The sequence below is a fragment of the Acomys minous genome (assembly GCF_964271855.1).
Source record: "Acomys minous genome assembly, chromosome: 3".
Classification (NCBI taxonomy): Eukaryota; Metazoa; Chordata; class Mammalia; order Rodentia; family Muridae; genus Acomys; species Acomys minous.
The window spans coordinates 24556627-24583667 of NC_140485.1; the positions used below are offsets into that span (position 1 = coordinate 24556627).

At 40.6% G+C, this 27041-nt stretch overlaps 1 protein-coding gene across 12 annotated transcripts in view; it reads right to left on the reverse strand.

Moving 5' to 3' along the window:
• Positions 1-27041, reverse strand: part of SEMA6D (semaphorin 6D) — a 567178-nt gene that overhangs the window by 336214 nt on the left and 203923 nt on the right. For all 12 annotated transcript variants that reach the window (XM_084774602.1, XM_084774594.1, XM_084774605.1 and 9 more), the window contains one exon: positions 22029-22110. The gene's annotated coding sequence lies outside the window, so the exon portion shown is untranslated. The remainder of the gene's footprint in view (positions 1-22028; positions 22111-27041) is intronic.

Below are 27041 nucleotides of genomic sequence, written 5' to 3' on the forward strand. Positions count from 1 at the left end.
GAGACAGCTTCAGTGGGACAGCTTGTTTAATTGGGGGGCCACAAAGGCTATTTAAACATTTTGGGGATGAGTAATGGCTATCAGGGTGAGTTTCCATCATTGACTGGGGCCAGGGTGCTGAGGATACCTCATTTGCATAAGCAGGAATTTAAGGCACTGCTGGACATTAGTTTATAAAAGGAAAGGAAGGAAGTTGAACCTGTAATATTGTCATCAGGCTGCATGACCACCTCAAGGATGGCAGAGGTGGGGCCATAAGGCTACATGTGTTGGGACATGCAGGCTTAAGGTACTGAGGGAGAAGCCCTATTCCTGATAGTCTCAAGATGAGGTTTTAAGGGTTTGGAGATGCCCCAATCTCACTCCAGGCTGGTACCCTCAGTTGCATGGTTCCCTGGTCCCACAGGCAGGGCTAAATTGGGTGAGAATATACACAAGAGCCTCTTATTTTTTGATGTACACTCAGTGGGCTCATTATAGCAGAAGAGCTCCAGATCAACATTGAAGATACCCTTTCTATGTTATATTGTTCAATATACAAAAAGTAGAGAAACAGCCGAGCTAGTCACTCAGCTACCACTGAGTACCCAAAGTGCACTTTTCTAACCAGTGGGGAAGCATGATGGAATTGGTAACAAATTCTGAAAACTTCCAATTCCCTAGAGATAAAAATAGACACTTTTTTTTCCAAAATAATAAGAGATAATAACCATGTTGAACTCGTTTATTTATGAGTGGACTTTATCAGGACAGGCTCAGTAGCCTTGGCCACACAGGACACCAGAAGCCAGTTTAACAGAAAATCCATTTTGTTCTGTGTCAGTGTATTCTTTCCCAGACAGCTGTTTCCTGAACAGCCATGTGCTTATGGCCAATGCACAACTTTATTAGTATTCTATTGCCTTACCAAGAGATATGCAGTAGATTCATAGTACCATATGCTCAAGATGTTTCCAATGAAGTCAAATAGAAGCTCTGCTAGCAATTCATAACATACATTTGAAGTACTGGCTAGATTGCATATTTATTCTATAATATCTTGGAGTTCTCTCTCACTTCCATATGCAATAACAACACTATTTCAATATCTAATGCTTTACTAATTTCCTAGACCTTGGCTTTCATAAGCATGTTAAAAAGAGAGCCTCTAACCATATAAGAAAACTCAGAAAATGTGTCCTCAGAGATAGGAAGCAGCAGACCCAGGAGCTAGCCACTGTGACTTCTGGTGATAATCCTGGGACTATCTGCACCGCATCATTACTACCTACTTAATTCCAGAGGTCTTACACAGTGGTGGTTAGTTTTATATATACTCGGCACTAGTTAGGATCATTTGGGAAGAAAGAGTCTTAATGTAGAAAAATTTCTCCATAGGATTTGTCTCTAGGCCAATCGGTAGGGTGTTTTCTTGATTGATGATTGGTTTGGGAGGGCCAAGTCTTCATGGTCCTAGGTACTATAAGAAAGCAGCTGAGCAAGTTATGAGAAGCAAGCCAGTAAATGTCACCCTTCAATGGCTTCTGCATCAGTTCTTAACTCGGTGTTCTTGTCTTAAATTCTGGTCCTGATTTCCCCTGGATAATGAACATGGTGGTTTGAGTGAAAATGGACCACATAGGCCCATAGGGAGTGGCACTATTAGAAGGTATAGCCTTGTTGAAGTGGGTGTGGTTTTCTTGGAGGAAATCTGTCACTGGAGGATGGGCTTTGATGTCTCAGATGCCCAAGCCAGACCCAGTGTGTCTTACTCTCTTCCTGCTGCCTGCTGATCAGGATGCAGAACTCTCAGCTACCTCTCCAGTACCGTGACTGTGTGTGGCATGCTTCCCACCATGATAGTAATGGACTAAACCTCTGGACTGTAAGCCATCCCCAATGAAATGTTTCCTTATGAGGGTTGCCATGGCCATGGTGTCTCTTCACAGCAATAGAAACTAACTAAGACAATGAACTAAGATCTATAAGATTAAATAAGACCTTTCTGTCCTAAGTTGAAGTTTGGTCATGGTGTTTGATCATAGCAATAGCGACCAATGGTATGAAGTGTCCGAGGACCGCACACTTTCTACAGGAAGCTTCAGTCATCACTACATTTTTTTTTCTTCTTAGCAAGGAAAATGCCTTGCTTACTGGACATAGCCTTTCCCCCTCCCATGCTCTTGTCTATCCACACATTCATGTGAAACATCTGTGTAGGGGATCTGAGTACTTACAGAACACAGCGTACATGGATAAAAGGCGGCCAGCGGCCTCCACACGAATCTGATGATGAACACCATACACAGTCTTACAAGATCCCAGGGGAAAAAAATAACTAAGGGAAGTTGGAAAAGAGCTAGAAGAAAAGGTGGTGACTGCCAAAAATATCTAGTTTTATAGGAAACTGAAATCGGAAGCCTTTTAAAACAGCATGAAAAAAAAAATTACAGAATCCATCCTGGTTCGTGCAGCTTCTACGACCCAGGCTTCTGAGATCTGGGACACTTTGAGATTATCTGATTGTATTTCTCCACCTCTCTGTTTTCGTTTGATGTCTAGGCCATAATGACTCGTCTCTCTCACCTGGTCCCGCAGTTTCCACCTTCTGTTTGTTTTTCTTTTTCTGCTTTAACCTCTGGTGACCCATTTCTAAGCACTAGTTTCACTCTGAGGTTTGCCTTTCCACTCATACCCACAGTAACTAATATGTTAGTGCACACAGTGGTATTACTATTCATTTGTTTCCTACAGAGATGAATGTTTAAGGGGCAAAAGGTCTTTATTTGGCTATTACTGTATCCTTGTAGTAGACTTGTGTGTTACTAGTGATCACTGTGCAGATGTTATTCTATGTTTAGAGGGATAAGAGAGATCAAGTTGGGTGCCCTACACACTACCTGAGTAAAGCAATTTTGAAAATTTTCAGTGAAAACACTTTCACTGACAGAATAAAAATGATTTCAAAAAAGCCCAACCAATCAATCCCAGACGCACAAGCCCCAGCATAGAAACAAAGAAAACATGAAAATCAAGGCAAAATGACTTCCCTAAAAATTATTAATCCAATAGTGATGGCCTCAAGTGAGAATGAATTGGATGAAATCTCAGGTGAAGAATTCACGCAAATGATTATAAATATGCTCAAATAAATCAAAGATGACACAAACTCTGGAATGAATTCCAAGAGAACACAAAATGCTAAATATAAAAAGGAAAGCAAAGCAAGATATAAAACTATAATGTGATAAAGAAATAGACATATTGAAAAATAAACAAAAATACTAGGAATTAAAAATTTAATGAATCAAATAAAAAGCTGAACTGAAATCCTTACAAATAGAGTCATTTAAAGGGAAAACAAACTATCAAGGATTCAAGGCAAGGTAGAAAAATGTGACTATTCAGTATGAGCAGGAGACTTTAGATCTATGTAACACTACAAAAGATTAAATCTATGTATCATAGAAGAAAGAATAAGTTTAGACCAAACCCATAGAAAAATGTCAGTAAGACAGTAGCAGGAAATGGTCCAAATTTAGTAAAAAAAAAAAAGTGCCCATCCATGTGTAGAAGGCAATCAAAACATCAATAGAGAAGACAAGAAAAGAAACTTCCATGCTGTAGTACAGTTAAAGCGCTAAATATGCAGAGGAATGTATATTGACTGCTTTAAGAGAAATACCAAGTCACACATAAAAACAGTCCCTTAGGAATAAAAGCAAATTCTAATAGAAACTCTAAAATTTGGGATGGCTTGCAATGGTCTATTTCAAATTCTGAAGAACAAATGTAACCTATAGTAATATGCTCAGCAAAATTACCTGCCATAATTTTGAGAAAAATAAAACTTTCAATGATAAAAGCCAGCCTAGCAGAATTCATGAGCATGAAGTCTGATCTACAGAAGAAACTTTTTTTAAAAATCCTTTCCACTGAGTAGAAAAATAAACATGCATAGAAGGCTACAGCAAATAATAAAGTATGCTATAACAATAGTTAGAAAATGAAAATAGGAAAATACCAAATACCACAGAGTCATCAAAATAACAGTGCTTAATATATTGTTTCAATAGTAACCTGAATATTAATGGTTTCAATTTTCTAATCAAAAGACACAGAGTAGCAGATTGGGTTACAAAACAAGATCCATCTATTTGTTGTATCCAATAAACAGGAAGCCATCAACTATAGAGGTGACTTTAGGATTAAGTGATAGAAAAAAGATATCCAAGTAAATGGAAAGAGGAAGCAGAGTAGGATTGATACTGTGCTATTGTAATACAAATCAAAAGTTCTCAAACAAATTAATTAGAAGACACAAAATTCACTTCACATATAATAAGAAACAGGTGGCCAAGAGGACATTGTTAACATATATGCACTAAAAATGAATACATTCACTTTCATGAAACAAATACAATTGTATACCAATATACAGAGTAATGCCAATGCATGAAATGTAGTACTTTATTTTCCCCAATAATTTTAAAACCTTGACCAGCAAACAGGAAAAAACAAACATGAAGAAATATCAAGGTGACCTTATAGACCAAATGGACCTAAGAGCCACCTAAAGAACCTGCCTAAACACCAAAAATACATATATTTCTTAACTTGTAGACTGTTTCTATGATAGATCCTATAGTAATACCCAGGGAAAGAATTGATAAAGAGAGGAGAAGTGAAATGAGCAATTATGTTCTCTCTGATCACAATGGACTAAAACTAGAAATCAATAGCAAGAGAACTAAAGAACAAGGGATTAAGTGGCACACTATTGGGTAATCAATGGAGTCTAATAAAAGTGAAAACACAACAAGACACAAGACCATGGGGCTGTAATGAGAGCAGTCTTGAGGGAAGTTTCCAGCTGTGACTGTTTCCATTGAGAAGTCAGGGCCACCTCCGGTAAGTAATGATGCATGGTGAGGCTTTCAGAAAGCAAGAATAAGTAAACTCAAAATATGTAGAAGGAAATGAACAGTCAAAATCAAGGTAGGATTAAAGAAGTGAAAATGAAACTAGGGTCACACAGAGAACTAGCGAAAGAGAATTATTCTCTGAAAAGACAAAGTTATCAGATTCCCAGCTAACTTAATCTAAAGAAAGAAGACACAAATTAGTAAAATTAGAGACAAAATGGAGACATTATAATATATACCAATGAGATTCAAAAATCATTAGATTCTATCTTGAAATAAAAATATCATTAGTACATCCTACTATACTGGAAAGTATCAAAGAAATGGATGAATTTCTAGATACATATGACTTACCGAAATTAAATCAAGATGAGATAAACAATTTAAATAGATCTTTAACAAGCAATGAGATTAAGCTGGTATTTTAAAATATCTCCTATTTAAGAAGGGTTCCCAGCAGATCTTTTAAGTAGAATAGACACGGGTGCTTCTGGAACTACTCCAGAAGCAGAAAGGGACATCACTGTACTGACTAGGACAGATTTTGGTCAACTTGACCCATCTATGGTCATCTGGAAAGAAGAAATTTCATTTGGGAAAAGGTCCCCATCAGATTGACCTGTGGGCTTATCTTTGCGACTTTTTTTTTTAATTTTATTTTTTATTTTTATTTTTAAATTTTGTATTAATTTATTCTTATTACATCCCAATGGTTATCCCATTCCTTGTATCCTCCCATTCTTCCCTCCCTCCCATTTTCCCCTTATTCTCCTCCCCTATGACTGTTCCTGAGGGAGATTTCCTCCCCCTGTATATGCTCATAGGCTATCAAGTCTCTTCTTGGTAACCTGCTGTCCTTCCTCTGAGTGCCACCAGGTCTCCCCCTCCAGGGGACATGGTCTTTGCAACATTTAATTGATTGTTTGATGTGGGCAGTACCACTCCTGGGAAGATGGTCATGCTTTGTGTAAGAAAGGGAGCTGAATGTGAGCGTTGGAAACAAGCCAGTAGACAGTGTTCCTGCAGTTTTTCCTTCAGGTCCTGCTTTGGGTGCCTGCCCTATACCTTGAGTTCCTGGCTTGGCTTTCTTCACAATGGACTTTGATTGGGATGTCACACAATCCATTTCCTTCCCAGTTGCTTTTGGTCATGATCTTTACCACAGCAATAGAAATCTAACTAGTACAACTATATGACTTAAAAAAAAAGAAAAGAAAAGTATTACCCTGGTATCAAAACCAGGTAAAGACACCATACAAGTTACAGAAAAATCTCCCTTGATGGACGTAGATGCAAACCGCCTCATTAAAATAAGTATAAACTGAGTTAAGAATGCATCCAAAAGACCATCCACCATAGTCAAGTTGGCTTTATTCCAGAGATATAATGGTAGTCCAAAACATATAAATCAACATATGCAACACATCACATAAATATTTATCTCAGCACATGATGAAAAGGTTATTGACAAAAACCCAACATTCCTTCATGACAACATGCTCAAAGAGGCTAGGAGTAGAGAGACTATATCTCAACATAACAAAAGGTACATGTGACGAATCTATAATCAATAATATATGTTAGTGGGGAAAATTCAAAGCATTTCCCGTAAAGTCATGATAGGGTATCTATTTTCCCCACGCATTCCATACAGTGGTTTAATAGAGAAATATGACGAGAGGGAAATACAAAGGAAACAGATAGGGAGGGAAGAACTCCCTTGCTTCATCTTCAGATGATGATTCCATACATGAGACCCTAGAGCCCTAGATGGTAAGTAGAAATGTCATCACTGTTTCTGGGTCACACATTTGAAGTAATAATGATAATGATACATACCACGAATGAAAGTATTTTGTGGTATAAAACAGACCTAGAAAGTGCTAAGTCTTTTAGAATTTGGTTTGAGGAGCCATCTCTAAATTAGGGACGGTAACCGTACTCTACCTTACAGTAAGCTCACATGGTTATCTCGAAGGTTGTGTATTTAGCAGAGCACAGGTAGATGGAACTGAACAGAGGTCCTCATGTCACATCCTCTGTGTTTTTCTATGTGCTTCTTTCTTTCCTTGGAAATACATTTATTCATAATGTAAAGATCCTTGGGTTTTGGAATGTTTTTCATTATCATAATTCTATAGGATGTTATAGAATATACAGAAATGAGTACAGGAAGGCTGAGACATGCTAGGCCAGAGCAGGTCAAAATGCATCTACTTCCATGCTGTTCTATATGAGCACAGAGATCTCCAGACCCCTTAAATGACATGGTGCATAATACACACATGTACATAGTGTGTTCCTCAAACAAGGCCTTATTATATCAACCAATAGTCCCCCTTGAGATTTGGGTCCTAAAACACAAATATTGAACAATACTGCTCTCTACAGCTGCCTCTTTTCTCCCTTCATCAGTGGTTCAGTGAACAATTCTGCCATTGAAAATGAATCATCCCTCAACACTATCACAAAGAAAATGCAAATAGGTATTATTACACCCTGCTGGTATTTGAAATTGTGTCTAATACCTGACTTTTTAATTCCCTTTTTACAATAATTTAACACATATAAAGAAGCGTGTGACTTCTACCGTTTATACTCTATCATAAAAATGATGATTATGTCTTTAACAGAAAATGTTCTCTTCAGATTTATGGCTTGAGACTGACATGGAGGAACTATCCAAGTTTTAGCATTCTTGCCACAAACATTAGGAGAAGCAGAATCACTGAGGTTATTAAGATATTAGAGGCCATACTCAAAGCTAGTCCTTGACAGGCATTGAGCACCACTTTGGGGAAATATTTGACATTATGTTTGTTATGTGAAAGAGAGAGTTGAATTTTCTGTTCTCTTTGGGAAGTACACATCAGGGATGTGCTTTTATAGAACAAAGAAAATGAGAAAATGCTGGTAGAAGATCAAAACCTATCTTCAAATATTTTCTTCTGTTTCTATGGTTTTAACTAGCAACTCCTGGGAAGAAAAATGTTTGCCACCAATAATCTTTATGTTTTCCCCTCCCAATTTAAATGGTATCATTTAATATATTCACATATCCCACATATTTTGGTTCAGTTAATCCAAATACCTTCATGTGGGGTACTGATTATCAGATCTGACCCCACTGTGCTTTTCTCTGTGTAAGGAGCCTGGCAGGTTCTCATCAAATCAGTAGTGTTTGACAGCAACACCCCGAAATGGAACAAAATAGTTGTTATAACTCTTACCTTCATGGATCACAGTCCCTAGTAATTCAAAAGAACAAAAAAAAATCTGTGTGAATACATTTTAGAAACCTAAAAAAGAAAAAAATAGAGAAAAAAAGAAAAGAAAGTCAAATGGACAAAGTGTGGGTTCATCTGCTCATACGGTGTCTCTAAGAAGTCTCGCATAGGCTTCCCTCATGATTACTACAAAATACCCACTGATACCTAATAAACACACAAAATTCTCCAGCAACGAAGGATTAGAACTAAGAACAGGTGTTTATAGGGCTGGAAGTAGGACAAAGACCAGAATGTGCACTAAAGAAAAGGAATCCTTTCTTAAACCTAACATGTCCTCATATCATGTAAAAACTTGCAAGAAAGTCTCTTCTATTCAGGTTCAGTGACCTTCTCAATTCTAAAAGAAGGTGAAGAGGAATATGGAGCCACACTAGCACCATGCTAATGGGTCAGATGATGCTAAGCCACACTGTAAAGTTAACTCATCTTTTACAGGAGGCCCTGATAAATCCAATAGCTCAAGACTGGATTTACACTTACTGTTGCAGTATATTGGTCTCTTTCCCTGCCAGTCAGCCCTAAAGTGATTTTCCCTTCAGAGTTCGCCAACTCTTCTATGCCATTTGGCCTATATTGAGAAGTACTCACACATTATCCATTAAAAATAGATTTTAAAAATCCATTAAACATAAATCAGTGAGCCAATGGTTGGACATTTATTCTCAGTGTATGTTTCAATGAATCATCAATGCATATACTGTAATTTGACCAAGTTTTATGAGATATCAAAATCATATTTAATTAAGGCCTCCTCTGTTATCTTGATCTGTAGAAGTGCTAGGAACCACACTGTGATGCATTTTTATTTTCCATAATAGACTTACTTTTTCACTTAGAATGTATAGACTATTTGGTATCTTTGTTTATATTCTAATTTCATGATTTTTTTTTTACATTTCCAAGGTAGATACTATGTTCAGTTTGCAGAAGAAGTGAGAGGCCCTGGCAAAGGGTCACTGAGTGCTCTTGTACACATGGGATGGTTTGAGAGGACTTATGGCCAATCAAAGACACCGAGCAAACAAATGATGTACTGATTGTGTATATAGTGTGCACCACTTCATGCTTTGGGTATTTCTTCTCTAACCCTTTACTGGTTTCTTGTTCATCTTCTCTAGCCCTTTACTGGTTTCTTGTACAAGTTGTAAAATTCCCTAACATATAAGATCATCTTTTGAGATTGTTTGGTGTGTTGAAAACAGAGTATTGGGTTGCTTGTCAGTTAATTAAGGACAAATAGTGTTTGCATGGTCCCAAAGGTTAGTGTTGCTTTTAAATTATTTCAGCTTTATTTGCTGCTCACAGCAAGAACACTTGGAAACAGTAACAGCAAACTCTGGTAGTTTTCAGACACCGTTTATCCCCAGTACATGCTCACACATACATTTGTCCTGGAAAAACAAGACAGCGAAAGAATAAAATTAAAGTTTGCTTACTGGGCCCCCGAAGTCTGGAGAAAAATCCATACTTTAATTTGTTACTGAAATGGTGAATATTTCCTACACATCAAGACAGACTATAAGATATCTAAAACATGAAGCACAATTTTTCACTTGAGGAAAAAAATTGATTCTTTTATTCTGTGAATTTGTAGTTACTGTTTTTCTTTAGGATGTCATTGAAAGGTCTAATTGCAGTGTATGTTTCTTTGATGAGGACTTGGGATTTCATTAGACAAGGTCCCAGGTGGGTTGTCAAGTATGTTATTAGCTATGCTTTGACTAAGGGAGCAAGGAGGCAGATAGAGAAAAATTGTAAGCAGTCACTGAGTTCTAACAAGAAATGGTACTCACTAGCAGTCCTTTTCCTGGTTAAGAATGCCTGACAGAAGGCATTTATCAGTGGAGAAAGTCTGAGTTTTAAATTTTAAAGGCATAAAATGACTATAAAATACATACCTACATGTGTGAGAACCTCTATTTTGGGTCTGTAAAAGAGAGCGCCAAGAAGGTTCCCCCTTCTTGCAGTGTTCTATCGCAGAACGATGGTTTGAAGTGTGCCCTGATAGATGAGGGGCCCTCTAGCATCCTACTAGGTATGCAGCACCACTGCACATACACAGCCACTGTCCTGGTGTCAACCCTAGGACCTGAGCACACATTTGTTCTTCACTCAGAATCTATCCCAAGCAGTACACACACACACTGCCTCTGACCTGATAGCAACCCTAGGCCCTGCACACACACACTGTCCTTGACTCAGAGTCTATGCCAAGCAGTGCACATATACACACACACACAGACACACAGACACACAGACACACAGACACACACACACACACACACACACACACACACACACACACACACACACTGCCCTTGACCTGATAGCAACCCTATGCTTTGCACATACACATTGTCCTTATCTCAGAGTCTATCCCAAACAGTGCACACGGGCACTGCCCCTGAGCTGGTGTCAACTCTAGGCCCTGCACACACATTGTCCTTGACTCAGAGTCTATCCCAAGTAATACACACACACACACACACACACACACACACACACACACACACACATACACACACACACACACACACACACACACACACACACAGAGAGAGAGAGAGAGAGAGAGAGAGAGAGAGAGAGAGAGAGAGAGAGAGAAAGTCAGCCCCCTGTATACACTCTTCTGTGGATTCAGAGCCAACTTAAACATAGCATACACACTGTGATTGACTCAGAGTCAGTTGCAAACACAGCACATATATTGTTCATGATTCAAAGTCAACCCCAGGCCCTGTGGGTACATTACCTATGAGTCATATCAAGCCCAAAACCTGTATACATACTATCTTTGACTCAGAATCAACCCCCAATACTGCACACACACATTGTCCATAGCCCAGATCCAACCTCAGGCACTCCAAACACCCTGCCCTTGACCAAGAGTGAACCTCTCATACTACCCACACATTGCCCATATCTGAAGTCAGTCTGAAGCACTGCATTACACATTGACCATGACTGAACATCAGTTTCAGGCACTGCATAAACATTATTTGTGACTGAAGTTGACCAAAAGGACTACGAAAACATTGCTGTGACTGAAAGTCCCTGCATCCCCATTGCCCATGACTTAGTATTAACTCTAATCACTACACACACACACATTATCTATGACTCAGTGTCAACTCATGCACTGCATACACACATTACCTATGACTCAGTGCTAATTCAAGCACTGCACACACACATTACTTATGACTCAGTGCTAATTTAAGCACTGCACACACACATATTACCCATGACTCAGTGCTAATTCAGGCACTGTACACACACATTACCTATGACTCAGTGCTAATTAATTCACTGCACACACACATTACCTATGACTTAGTGCTAATTAAGGCACTGCACACACACATTATCTATGACTCAGGGTCAACTCATGCACTGTACACACATTATTGTCACTTACAGTCAACAGAAGGCACATGAGCATCTCTTATTTTTAAAGAAGGCCCATCTTCACCTTTGCCTTGTCAGGCTCTTTTCGGCTTAGTGGTCTTTCTCTCTTACCCCTACCCATTTCCTCTGAGGATTGGCCTTCTGTCTCATTTGAGTTATTTTGATGATAATGTCCCCTTTAAGATGATTATTTGTTTAAAGTTCAAGCTAATAAAAATAACTTCTCCCATTAAAAATATTCCAGAGAGAAGAACAACATTTCGGGATGTTAATTGCTCATGTTACCAGCCATCCATGAAACATATGCCGAAAATGCTCTGAGAGGTTCCAGAATGTCTCTTGCAGCTATAAATCTTTTACAGGTACAATTATGTGAGAACAGAAATACAAAAAGTGCATCCAACAGCTGGAGTCGGATGGTTTCCTCAAGTAAAAGTACAAAATGAGATTTAAATGAACTTAATTAAATGGGGGAGGGGCACCCAATTTAATATGGACATTCATCACATCCTCATTCACGTTTCCTCTAGCTCCAGAAAAACAATACTGGCTGAGCACCAAAGCTGGATGAAGCCTCTAATGAAGTGTGAAAGGATGACCACACAGACAGAGACAGGCAGTGTGTGTTCTCCTGTCTCTCTGCCTCTCTAATGACAGAATACGTAGTTGTTCTAAAAGAAGATGGGGCCAGTCAGGAAACCGAGCTTGAAAACTTATCTGTTTCAATTGTCTCCATGACTTGGCATTGAACTGTCCACATTTCATCACTTAAAGATGACAATTATTAAGTCTGATTTTTAAGGTAATGATAGCTGAGACAAATAGCAATACACGATGTGAGGAGTGGGGATGAACACAGGGAGGGCGGGGGATAGGAAGGGAGAGGAGAGGAGAGGAGAGGAGAGGAGAGAGCAGGAAAAGCAGGGACGTGTTCATTTCACATCCCTTGTCTTCTGTGTTTCAGCCTCAAAGGAAATTAGCAAAAATACATAAACAAACAAACAAACAAACAAACATATGGCCTCTTTTAGTCATGTTTCTCGCCAATTCTTAATTTTCTTAAACATCTGTTTCTGCCTCTGTGCTGTGGCAGGCAGATTAATAATACCATAAGCAAGAAATGACATGTTTGTAATTATGTGAAAACAAAAGAATTTCATTTTGTTAAACCTCAGGTGATCCACAGGCTCTGAAAAGCACACAGGTTAGGGTGCCTACTTTGTCCCTTGTCAGTTCTGTGTACCTGGACATTGGTAAATATTGGACCTTCAAAACTTCATGCCACCAGCTCTCACCATCTCATTTTTCACATCAACTCGGTAAGAATTTATTTGCCATCCATGTCCTTGATGCCAAGAATATATTGCCATCCACATCATTGTCACCTTTTCTTCAGATCCTCCGCATTCACGAAAGGCCCCTACCTCACCGCCTCAACCAGGAAACTAACACAGTGCACACTGAATGTTGAAGAAAATCCAAGCAGCAGGTACTTAAATAAAAAGATGGCACAACCAATTAAGGTGGCCAGAAAGAAAGAAACAAAAAGACATGAAAACCCACATAAAAACTGAAGGAAAAAAGGCCAAGGAGTGGATGATGAAACACACTAAGTCATATTTACTGGCTGCTCACCATTTACAGCATCCTCCTGTTAGGGTAGGGAAACACAACAATCATGTAAGAAACAGAACCATACCACACTTTGAAGCTCGTATATCACCATGTAGATGGTAGGCAACAAAGTAAGAATTCAAATACCAGTACTTAGATGCCACATCCACCCTCTCACCTCTATATCATGCCATGTCTGATAGAGCAGGTGTAGGGAACTGAGGGACATTCAGAAATGTAATGAAATTGAATTCTGTCTTGGAATTGGGTCAGAAAATAAAACAATTCTATCTATCTATCTATCTATCTACCTATCTATCTATCTATCTATCTATCTATCTATCTATCTATCTATCCATCTATCTATCTGAGAGCATGAATAGTGAGTAAGTTCAATTGCAAGTTCATTCATCTGAGCCATGCATTGTTAACTGATACATGGTGTTTATTCCCAGAAGTACTACACCTCAAGATCTTTGCAGTGTCTCTGCACTGTAAGAGAGGAGGCAGACAGCTTTCTTAGGATTTATACCAATCACAATGGCCAGTGTCACTAATTGTGATAATGACTTTTTTTAAACTTCAGAGAACTCACTGGCTGACTTAAGGACACAAGAGAAAACAGCTTTAGTTTTCAAATGCAGTGAGCTTGAGACATCATATTGAATTAGAACTCATGTTTCAGTCCCGTAAACCTGCTGAGTGAAGGAAGTATGCCCAGGACCTATGCAGAGTGATCATCACTTCTAAAACGATGTTGTTTTTGTCTCAGGTGGCGTGCAGAGGATGTAGGAGTTACTTATGGCAAGGCTGCAGGTCTCAGGTCACGTGTGCAAGCACAGACAATGAGGGAGAAAAGTCTTTGCAGAAGTTGTCCTGTACATTGCTCCATTTGTGTGGGAACCCACACCAAAGACGAGCAAGACTGTGGAGCACCTAAGATAAGGAGATGCTTGGAACAAGGCAGCACACTACCTCAGGAGAGAAGTCAAGAAGGCAGTCTCTGCACAGTTTAGTCACTCCCTGTGGCGATGGATGAAATGGGTAGGGGAGAAAAAGAGGGAGGAGTATACATTGTTTTAGATGAGCTGGTGGGATTGGGTAGTAACCAAGGTCAAGAGAAAATGCCAAGAAGTGCACCAGTAAGGTGCACAGCTGAGTCTATTTGTGATGATCCCAACATGCCCATCATAGTGTTTCTGATGTTACGGGAGGCTAAAAGGGCCAGTGATGAAGAAGGAACCAGTGGCCTCTATGATGATGCACGAAGTAGAAGGCAGCTTGCTCAGTGTGAGACCACAGAGCAGAAGGCCACCATTGGCCTCAAGTCAAGAGAGCATCTGTGTCATTAAGTCAAACCTCTCCTCAGTAGGATGTGTCACTTCAAGAAAGCAGGTGCTCACCTCATGTCCTTAAAAACTTCCGTCTCACCACTCCTGAGTGGAATGCATAACCGCCTCATTCTTCCTTTCCACCCACCGTCTCACCACTGCCATCGGCCCGGAGCTGGACATCTACCATTGACTTCTGTGGTCAGCAAACTAGCCTAAGCCTTCTGTCTTCTCTATTCCCCCACGTCACAACTTCATTCACTCTTGATTTCGACCTTGCCCTCAGACCTGGAAAGCTTCCGCAGAACCCTCTGGGGTTCAGAGCAGTTAACCCCAATATCACTCTCACTTCCTCTGGAAACTTCCCTTTGACCTCTCTGCACTAGCTGGAACTAATGCCACTGAAGCTCCTACAGGCTTAATTGTTAACTCCCATGTACCCCTCTTATCAAGGACCCTAAATGCACGCTATATTTCCTCATGGTCGGCTATTACTGGGCCTCAACATTTTTTCTTCTTCCACAGCAAAGCAGCAGCAGCTGCTCTCATGAGGTCAGGCTCCCGCGACCCAGAGTCTCCCGGCACGTTTTCCAGTATGCTTGTCCTCACTCATTGGAAGCCTTAGTTCACGCTCACCAGCATTCTCTGTGACGCCATTTCTATTCAAATCTTGCCCATTTTCATATTCAACGTCCACACCTTATGGCACCTGGGCCTCTCAGTTTCTGAACTTCTTTCTGCGTGCAGTTTTATTGCTCATCTTTCTTGAGCCACTCACTCTCAAAGCCACGTTTGCATTTCATAGTTATCAGTAACCGAAGCCCTGCAAAATCTCAGTTTTAGAAACTCCATTTTATCACCAAGATGCCTTCGACTCTGATCAGAGGTACCAAAGCCCTTTCACTTTAAAACTCATTAAGAACCTAGATGCCATCGTTTCTGTCTCACTACCATAAATGCCTCCCAGGATAGTCTCCTATCCTCTCTCTGATGTCACTGTCGCTCTTTTATCAATTTACTGTATTTTCCAGGTGAAGCTTTGACCCCTATTAAGTCATGCGGGAGGCCACTCTGCAGGCACTGGGGAATTTTAATGTGTCAGACACGTGACAGATCATCACAACAGAACTTGTACGATCATTATTCGAGAGCCCGCCTACCCTCACCTGCCCTGTTTCTAAAGATAAGATCTTCACTATCTTTTTCACAGCCAAATTCTCTACCTATCTACACATCCCTACCCTCTTCTTTCTAGCCAAAGCTGAAACAGTCCCCCATGGTGGGATACCCAAATGTTCCTGCCCAGACCATGGTAGCTCTGTTCATGTCTGAATACATTGTGTCTACTCGTCCAAGTCATATGTTGACAGCCCCAAGGTGAGGGCTTCGGCCAGTGAGTCATTTGGGGGTGATTAAATCATTCCTAACCATTTTCTTTCGCAAACTAATCTAACATGAATTGTGCCAAATTGGTTTTTGTTGTTTGTTTTTGTTTTTGTTTTTTCTGCTTGTTTGTTTAAAATGCTTATGTTTCTTCCTCAGAGCTTTTGTTTTGTCTGTGCTCTGTACCTGCAACAATCTTGACTGGATATCTGGTCTGGACCCTTCTGCGCTTGAAGTCATTCTTCCCTCTTCAATGGCATGTCATTGTAGACAGGCTCTACCAGGCCACTCTGTGGATAAATCAACCCCATTTCCATGACATCAACACCCCCATCTCTATCCTTCTCACTTATTCATACCTATGACAACAACAACAACTCCTTCATCATCCTTTGTCCTCCCTACTTATTTGTACACATATATTTGACACATGGGTAAATAACAAAGGTATGTCCTGTGTAGTTTAGATTGATTTATCTTGTCCATCATTCACCTTCAAGAAGACAGAGACTTCTATCTGCGTGGTTTAGTTCGGTACCCCCAGTGTATAAAACAATACCAAGCAAAGCCTAGTAGGTGAGCAATAAACATTTGTTTAGTGAGCGAGACAAGAAAGACTAGATCTATAAAAGACTGGAGAAAGATAATGCAGACAGTTAAACTTGCTTCTCACGTGGGCTAACATATCACTTTACTCTGAGGTCTCCTTTTGGTAAAATAAGGATTTGAGAAAAATCTGAGGATATAATGGTTTCCTCAGTGATCTCTTGATAGTGTGGCAACAAAGGTCAGTGAGGGATGCAATAGCTGTATAAACAAAGACAAAAAATGAACAACTCCAATGTTACTGTTTTATCTTGACAGAAGTTATATATTGGGTGTATCTTACCCTTTTGGTAATCTATACAAAATTTACTTTAAATATGTCCTTTTTTATACTTCCTTAAACATATTCTCTCCTTCTTCTCCCTCTTTCATATACATGTACAGAGAGGTGACATCTTTTATATACTTGTACAAATAGATAGAGTCTGAAAGTAAAGTCCATAGCATCTCATAAAGAGTCCCAACATGTCTTTCTGGCTGGGGTTAGGATATATCACAGTATGCTTAAATAATGCACGCTTCTCTGCTTGCCTTGACCACTGCATTTCTAAAGAAATATACCATAGAGTTCATAGAAAATGTTTTCTAGTAACATAATTTTATAAAATAGTTTGAGAAATTTAATTAGAAATCATTCAGGTGGATGATAAGACAACAGATATTATTAAACACCTTAATTTTGTAGCATCCTTCATGCAAACAGAGATTACTTTTTATCAGAGGCTCCCAATCTAAAGAATTTCCCATCAGTCACCTTGCTTTTATGCCATCTTGCCATGGCAAAACTTGAGAAAAATAAAAGAAAATTCCTTTTTGACTGTATTATACGAGGAAAAGAATCCAAGTCATAGCTGGGGTCTCTGAAGCAGTGTCAGCTTCCTGGTTCTTTCTGTAGGCACTCTGATCAGCTGCAAAGTTAACTATGGGTAACTGGAAGAGACAGGCTTCCTGTTTTATGCAATTTCTTTGAAATCTCAGTGAAAATAGCTGAGGCTTTAGAGTGCAACTGGTGTTTCTATGGGCGTGTTTTCACTCATGCTCCTGCTCTTGGGTGGGGTCCTAGAGGGGACCAGAGAGCTTCCCTCCTCCCTCCTTCCTTCTCCCTCCTCCTCCCTCCTTGATTATCTCTCCCCTCCACTTTGACTTTGTATAGGAAAAAAACCCAATTATTCAGAAGAAAAAAATGTTTGTTGAGTTGGAAACACTATAAATAAAAAGTACCAGATCAGCCAATTCCAAGAAAATTGGCTCACTGATTCTTAGTAGTGTGATGATAATTGTGGCATCAATTTCCTGGCTAATTGGGTTAGTTACCGTCACAGGGAAACTTGGGTGAAGAACCTCAAGACATTTCCTCACGCTTCATTCTTATAATTATCTTTGGTTATTCCTATAGATTAGCTTCAGAGCTGTGTGAGCCAAAGTAGGTTTCAAGTAGGTGATGCTACAGGGCAGAATGGGCTATAGCCAGAATTTAAGGAGAAGATTAGTAATTTGTTTGTTTTATGGGAAGAAAGTCACATAAATGCAGGTAAATTTGAATTGTTATGAAAGCAAAAGGCAGGCTTTCATGTGTTTTGGGGTTTGGGACAGGTAAGGGTACCATTCCGGAGGATGGTAATGCACACAGGTAAACATATTTACAGCTGGAGACCCCCAGGAAAATGTACACGTTTTATTCTTGCAAATGGGAATGGATGATATTACTAGCTAGCATTTCCTATGTCAGCCAATTTCTTGACCCATATCCATTATTTGAACGTTCTTTTCTAGCACACTGGATTAAAATCTGGACCACTTGTGCTTGACTTCATCCATTATTCATGGACCTTGATTGCTTCTGACATTAGTATATGAATGAGAAGGTCTAGAAGATAGTCCAAGACTTGTGTAATTATTGAAATTTCCTGTTTATCATTTAGGTAGATTTTCTAACAATTGCAGCTTTACTGCTTAAGGGTATATGATCAGCAATCCTTTGTAGAGACAAACAGTATAGTGTGCACAGGCGAATGGTGTTTTTTTGACCCGTCACCAGTCCCCCTATGCGTATTGATTAGCTTCAGCATCTGTAATGGAATGGAGTCCGAGAGTAAACTCGGGGCCTGGTGGGGGTGTTGTTTGTCTTATGGAGCAAACACTTGAAGCAGGGTTTATGGAAGCAGAGGGCTGTGGGTCAATAACTTAAAACAAAACAAAACAAAACAAAACAAAACCAAAAGCAAAAAAACCAACAACAACAACAACAACAAAAACCCTCAAATGTAAACAGAGCGCTTTCTGAGCTGTGAAGGAGACTAGAAAGGGGACTGATGGGGTGGGGAGGATGGAGAGCAGGAAGATAATTGAAGATTGGTTTGGTAAAATGGTGCACATCTGAAAGGAATTAAGAGAGAAAGGGGTCTGTGAAAGGCCAGTTTTCCTGAAGCCTCAGCTCTTGAGATCTCTTTTTCCCCCGTTTCCTGACAGGCACTGCACAGTGAAGAACTCCCCCCAAAGTCTCCTGTGTTCTGTTCTTAGCTGTAATTCTAGAACACTGAAATGGGAAGCAGTGTGGTCGGCACCGGGGACAGTTCACAAATTATTCAGGAACAGATACAGAGATTAGCTTTGGTTGCTATTCATAATTCAGGGAGGAACAGCGGAAGTGTCTATGCCCAGAGCGACTGCAGGCGTTTGTTCGGCGCGAAACCATACCCCTGCCTGAAGGGAGTGCAGTTCCGCCGCGGCTCAGTCTCCCCGTGATGTTGCAAGGTTCTAGGTCTAAATCCCCTGTGGTGATTTTAATCTCCACAAAGTGTTTCTTGTTCACTTTTCTCAAGGCAATTCTTCAAAAGGGTAAGATTAATATTAACCAGCATTTTACAGACTAGAATCTAAGTCTCAACATATAAGGAATATTTAAAATCCAGAGGCAAAGAAGTAAAATTCTCGTCAGCTAAGTCAGGCAAAGTCTTGGGATTTGGGTGGAGGGCTGGAGACACCAGGGTCAGGATCCCCCCCCTTTGCCCTCGGCATCTAGACAGCCTGTCTTAAACAAGCCTGTCTTTTCAACAGTGTCCTTACATCACAGATATGGGACAGGAAGATGGTGCCTTTTGTTCTCTTAAAAAGAAAATGTAGCTCTAGGCTACATTCAGGGAACCCTGCCCATATTCTGATTGGCATAATATTCCAAACATCTTTCATAGTGCCCCTTCCCCAGGATTTCTCTGTATAGCCTTGGCTGTCCTGGACTCACTTTGTAGACCAGGCTGGCCTCGAACTCACAGAGATCTGCCTGCCTCTGCCTCGCTGAGTGCTGGGATCACAGGTGTGCTCCACCACACCTGGTCCTCTTTCTTGATAACAAGAAAAGTCAGCTCAGAGCTCAGGTCCCTGTGTGGTTCTAAAGTCAGTATGGAGAATTTTCATAGAGGTTTGTGGTTTCATTGAGGTCAATAGCGTTCTCTCTCTGTGTCTCTCTCTGTCTCTTCTCTCTCTCTCTGTCTCTCTCTCTCTGTCTCTCTCTCTCCCTCTCTCCTCTCCCTCCTTCCCTTATTCTACTACTTGCCCTTTCAGATTCTAGAAAGCTTGTTCAGTTTAATTTCTGGCCCTTTTAGTATCTAAGACATTGTTTGTGGATTTGTGTGTTTAATTAAAACTTTATTATAAAGAACTTGTGTGTAAAAACCATCATGAGTTGAAATCAACCAGACCCAAAGTCCATCTATCTCAAGTGAAGTTCCATCTAGTTAAAACAGCGTTTTGAAGTTGTGGAGCTTCACGTGTGACTTTACATGTGGCATGGGTGTGGTTTTTGTGGTAGATAACCGTATAGGAATATATTAAATAGTATCTACAACTTAATGACATTCCAATTAAAATGTTCACTTAAATTCTATATCTAGATAAGGAAACTGCGCCTCACGTGTGGGGAAAACAAGAGTTTGATGGTAGCTGCGAGGAATCGCAGCTAAGTCCTTGAATGGAATATGAAAGGCATGTTTGTTTTCGAAAGGGTTGTGCAGTTCAGATGCAGGACACTATAACGGAAGTCGGCAAGATAGGCTAGGAGGGCAACGGCACGTGCCGTCAAACCTGTTGCAGCCTGCGTTCCACCACTGGAGCCTACATAACAGGAGGAAAGGACTGATTCCAATAAATTGTTCACAACCCTTTCCCCTAAGGGCCCACACACATATATGCACAGAAAGCCAAAGCAAACAAACACATGTTTAAAAAAACTATAATGCTATGTGAACTTAGCTGTATTGTCAGTCTAGTATCAGTTTAAATAATGCCTCTTCTGGCTTCCGGCACCTTCATCATCATTTTTTCTTTGTTCGCAAGCAGTATTTTAAGAACACAAGCATTAAAACAAAAGTTAATGTAATAATGTAAGTGAAGAAAGTAGCAGACAACTTGAGGGAAGCATACTTAAAAACCAACTATGTCAAATTCATTTTATTTTCAAATTCACAGACGCGGAACTAGGCCTATCTTATAAGAACACCCAATGAGACGGCAGAGAGTTACAGTCTGGCCAGTGTACCATGGGCATGCTGCTGGGCTTCATGAAAACGTGGACTCTGAAGAATACAGAAACATTTTAAAGACAGTATTCTTCAGAGAGCCAGATGTGCAGAGGACAGCCACACACTATGGAGATCAGTCCCAGCTTGAAGTGGATAAGAGACTTGATGGCCTTTGAAATGAGCTGACCACTCCCTGGTGCAATGCCTACGTTATATCGGAATGTATACAGATACTGTGATTCTGTCTATGAGCGCTGTAAATATTTAGTTGCTGATGCTTTCAGCATTTATTCCTTGGCATCATATCTAAGAGTCTCTATGTACACGGGTGTGCACGTACATGTAAACATACACACGTAGGAGTGAAGGACTTCTATTTTTAATGCCGTCTTTCAGTAACGCAATTTGAGCTCATCTGCTGGTATCTTGGTTTTGGAGTCACGGCACACAGATGTGCCTCTCTTGGCAGCGAGTGTCCAGTGTGGAGGCCACGCCACCAGCGTCAGGCATTCTTCTTGTTATGCAATCACTTAATGAACTACAGATTTCCTTCCTCACGACCCAGTTCTCAAGACTCCTGGTAAGGCTGTGACTGCCCCCTACAGAACATAACACAGCCACTTCCTCTTTTCTCCCAAGGACACTGACTTTGTCCTCTGACCACTAATACCTCAACTCAGTAGAAAGAGTTCACTGTCAGAGGTGAAAACCGTGTCCCCTTCTTGATCCAACTGGACAGCATAGGAACTAGAGGTATGACTTAGTTCCTCTATTTTTATCCAGCCTCATGCCATACTATGCTTAAGGATTAATTATGGATTTCTCTTATGTTTTCTTCGGCTTTGCTAAGATAACGAGCAGGAACATGCATAGATCGAAACATATTTACCTAAACAATTTCATTTTGCATCTAGTACAAAAAGCCAGAACGTGGTAACATTTTCTGCCTTTTGTTGTTATATCTTTAAATCTTACCACTGCAAGCAAATGTGAAAAATCCTTAAATTGCTGGCCTCAGAGTTCCCATGTCAACTGGCATCTGCTCAGGTTGGAGAGCCTGCCAAAAGTCAAAGAAAAAAAAACGTTTATGAGACAGAGCCTGATGGCTGATTATTTAATCCTGCGTGTCCAGCCCTGCCAACAAGCGTGGGCTGCGAATGCCTGCTGCTGCTTTAATACGAAGCCCTCTTATGGCCAGCTGAATGCAGTTTACCAATGGACGCTTCCCCCTCCCCAACCCCCATCTCACCCCCACTTTAATGAGAGCATGATTATCGATCTTCACCTGGTTGTTCCCATTGAGACCAGGCATTCACGGATACAAACGGCAAAGCAAAATAGCATAGTGCATAATTAGCTGTAATAAACGGGGCCATGATTTCTATGGAGAAAATAGTGGCCAATCTAATTTTAATGAGAACAAACAGGCTTTTGCTGATTAGTGCATAAGAGGTGTAAGGTCCCAAATATATTCAACAGTCAAACTAAAAAGAAACCTCCAAGTTCTGTCTCTTCCCTTGGGATGACCCCTGAAGGCTTGGATGGGTCACCTTGCTCTAACCACACTACACGGATAGACAAGCATGGACCCAGACGTGAACACACAGAACTGAGAGGAAGATGACGCTATGGGCAAACCTGAAAGTGCCAAACTTGAAGAGAGGATGGTGAGAAGTAACTGAAATGTTCAAAAGACCAGAGATGCCTTAGACTTAAAAGGAAAAATAAAAGGATGCCTCCAGATCCTGAAGAGACAGCTCAGTGGGTAAAGTGTCTTCCACTAACTCCAGTGCCCAAAGAAAGGCCCGGCACGCCCAACATCTTAGCCCATTTGTGAGCACCTTGATGCCTCCTCCATGAGACATGTACCCATAATCCCCTACCACACAAAGTCACATGCATGTGCCCTCCTCATGAGTGTATACACACACACACAAACACACACACACACACACACACACAAATACACACAGAGACACACACAGAAACACACGCCCCTCACACACCACACACATACACACACAGACACACATATTCACCCCACACACAAACACACACCCACATGCACACACACACACAAACATACACACACACCATTCATTGGATGTCACTTGAGAGACTCTGGGATGATCTCTCAGTTCTGCTCTGAAGCTCCAAGTCATTTCCTGATTGGAAGGTACACAAGACTGGATTTCTTTTACAACTGAATGATCTATTTGTTAGCTTTGAGGTGATGGATACCCATTCTCTGATTTTCCATGGATGACATAAGCACACATATACATACACATGGAACATACTGCGCTTAGTCCCTGTGATACAGGTTTTTGTTTTAGAAGCATCTGACTGTGCACGTTAACTTTTTGATGGGAAGAGAAGATATCGGCTTTATATTTACCATCTGCTGCATTTTTTTTGTGAGCAAATATACTTCATGTTTTATTTTTTTAAGACAAAAAATTGGGGCTATTATTCAGGAGGAAAGTTTCTATTTGTGAGTTTGTAAAAATGTAGGTTCTTGAGCCTTCCTTCCTAAAGATCTTTAGTCGGGGATCTGGGACGGCTCCAGGAACCAGTCATCTTCTTGCACAACTCACCCAAGGAGCCAGTGCAAAAATAAGGAGCCAAAGACATCTGAGGTGCAGCTAGTGAGAGAGCCCATTGCTGTGGGAGCCAGAGCCTTGTTGTGTTCACTGATTCTGCTAACGTAAGCTGAGCGCTGCTTTTTTTGGCAGGAGAGTTTTTTAGAGGGCAACAGTTGTGGTATTTAAAGGGGGAGTGGGCTTTTAAGACTCAGAAACTGCCAACAAGAAAATAGGTAGGCTTTGTGTGGACGGCGGCATCGCCTCACACTTGCACGCACTCATTGAATAACGATGTAAAGGGCTTGAATCTTCTCCTTAGAGAGTTTGAACAGGTCATGTATTTGTTTGTTAGTTTGATGATTGTCTCACGGATTTGCCTCCCGTCTTATCGGCCATATCGGAACATTCAACTTCTCACTTTGAAGTGGCCTCCTCTTTATACAGGGTTAACAGCCTTTCATTGATGACCTCAGGGCACTATTTTCAATCTTCCTTCTGCTTCCACCAGAAGTGTTGGAAGCTATAGAGTGATAGACAAATGCCACCTCACTTTTCTGTTCTATGAAATAAGAACACTGGGTCTAAGAAAATTTGAGTATTCTTTCAGCTCCAGCATCCTAAGAAATGATAACAAAATGGGTATGTGGAACTGAACAGTATCTATACCTTGACATGTGCTTTTGGCTAATGTTATATGGAAGGAAGTGAAGTCCAGAAAGCCATGGTACTGTAGTTATTCCAAGATCAAAGGTTGAGCCCAGCATTTCAACTCCTATATCAATGCATGCTTTGTTTGAACCCACGATAAAGTTTTTACAGCTCTGCTCCCAGCACACACTTGCTTACTGACCAAGGAGTATTCCTGGCAGGATCTTCCTCTCTTGGCTGAGAGAGAAATGCAGTGTGTCCTTTGGGGTTCTCTATCAGATTTTCTCAGGGCGAGAACATATGCCCAGGTCCCAGGAGGATTGTACTCCCACACTCGCAGCTGTACAACACATGAAGAAAAGCTATATACAAGCTTAAACACACACTCAGCGAATATGAAAATGCTCTGAGGTGCATTCAGATCTGCTCTAGGGACATTTCTATTACCAACATATTGCTAGGTTTTCTTCTGAGTCCCTTCCTGGACTCAGACAACATTTTAAGGTCACCAGAGATTCTCACGTATTTGTCCAAAGTTCAACACTTGGCGTGTACATCTTGCCAGAACAACAGACCTCCCTTGCCTTCCTGTAGGGCACTGTCGTGTGGGAACTCAGGAGTACACACTGGGAGTGGAAGATGGCCACAGAGTCCCCAGGGGACAGCCCACTCCTCCTGAGTTGTCCTATTTGGAATTTGTAAATAGGTTAGGAATGTGTCTGTTTCTTGGCGAAAATCAGTTTGTCCGAATCACTGTCCTTACTCTCTCTACACTTGCTTGCTTATTGAAACATGACTTGCCAAGTGACACCCAGATCACACTCAGCAAGTTTTCACCTACTGACTCAAAGGATGCACACATCAAAGGGAAACTGGAGTGGATAGATTCTTTCAATTATGGAGCCTTCTGTTCTTTGCAAGACAATGTTAAAAGATATGTATGCACACACATATGCAATAATGTACTGTATTATCACTTCCAGTTTTCAGAAAATCCTACTCTGTAGATAAATTATTGTCCCTAATTTACAGGAACGGTAAAGTAATCCTCAGAGAAGGTAAGTAACTAATAAGATCAAATAGCTACCGCTGGTAGTTGGCAGAGGTCACGTTCAACCCCAGGATTTCTGCAGATGTCGGGCTTTGAGAAAGACTTCTTACCCACCACCTTCTTCCACTTTGACTGTAGGTAGCAGATACAGAAAAAGATTGAATTGAATCTTACTGACGGAAGGGGATCTAGGCCAACCTATTGACAGACAGCAGGCCCATGGCAACTTAGTCAAGATCCTATCCTCTGCCATGGTAAGAACAGGGTACTGGGATGGAGGAGTGAGGAAGGTATCTCTATACAGTGAAAGCATTAGACACTGGATGAGTCTTTCAGTATCTGAGGTTGAGGCTGGTGACCTGACAGATAGACTTTGTCGACCGTGTTAGATCTTTTTAAAAAAACATATATTTTATTAATTTATTGATGTTACATCTCAATTGTTATCCCATCCCTTGTATCCTCCCATACTTCCCTCCCTCCTATTTTCCCTCTACTCCCCTCCCCTATGACTGTGACTGAGGGAGACTTCCTCCCCCTGTATATGCTCATAGGGTATCAAGTCTCTTCTTGGTAGCCTGCTATCCTTTCTCTGAGTGCCACCAGGTCTCCCCATCAAGCAGTGACTAGCTCCGTGGTTGTCAAATGGAAAAGTCTTGTTTCTCAGAGTATTTCCCCCACTTTCCCATGGAAAAGAGCACCTCCCTAGTCTTATGCACCTTCTATGAGGTATGGGGCATCTGCAAGAAGGTAAACAGGAATGGGAATGATGAGTGAAAGAGCCTGCTCCTCTCTGGAACAGAAACAACTCTGTACCCCCACAAGGGAACCATTTCCAAATATTATCTTAACAGTGCCAGTCTAAGTCAGTGGTTATCAACCTATGGGTTGATAGCCTGCATATCAGATATTTACATTATGATTCATAACAGTAGCAAAATTGCAGTTATAAAGTAGCAACTAAATAATTTTATGGTTGGGGGGGTCAGCACTACATGAGGACCTGTGTTAAAGGGTCTCAGCATTAGGAAAATTGAGACACACTGCTCTAAGTCTACCTAAAATAGCAATAATCACCATTCTCTGTGGTTATTTTTCACCTTGGAAAAGTATCTTTACATATATTATTCTCAAGTACCATAATAAAAAACTAATTAATATATCACAACTTTCATTTGAAAATGGCAGTTATGTTGAATTTTGTTTTGTTTTTGGTAGTCTTTTTACAGTAATGACCAACAGAATTGTGCTCATATGCCACATGTAACATCTTAATACAGGTATGAAGTTGTTTCTTGGTGTCTCCTGTAGACTAAAACAGCAGCACCTACAGACACATGACTGCGCATCTCAGCTCAGTTGGATTTGAGTGGAACCTCTAAGTATCTAACCTGCTGTATATTGTAAGCCATATACACATTATGTATACTACATAAAACTCTGGGTTCTGTGTAAACACCCATTCAAATGTATTGTTTGGAGAGTAAATACAACAGTCTATATGTTCAACAAGGAAGCATGCCCCCCCATATTTTCAATGGCCTTAGAAGCCATAGATAAGCAGAGCCAACTGTACATAGTGAACAGTTAGCAGAGAGAGGTTTATCAACACATCTGTCTCCTCACAAAGAGTTATCTTCTGTGTGTATTTGGGAGCAAGAACACTTGAGATATGCAAGCGTACAATAGATGCTAGTAACCACT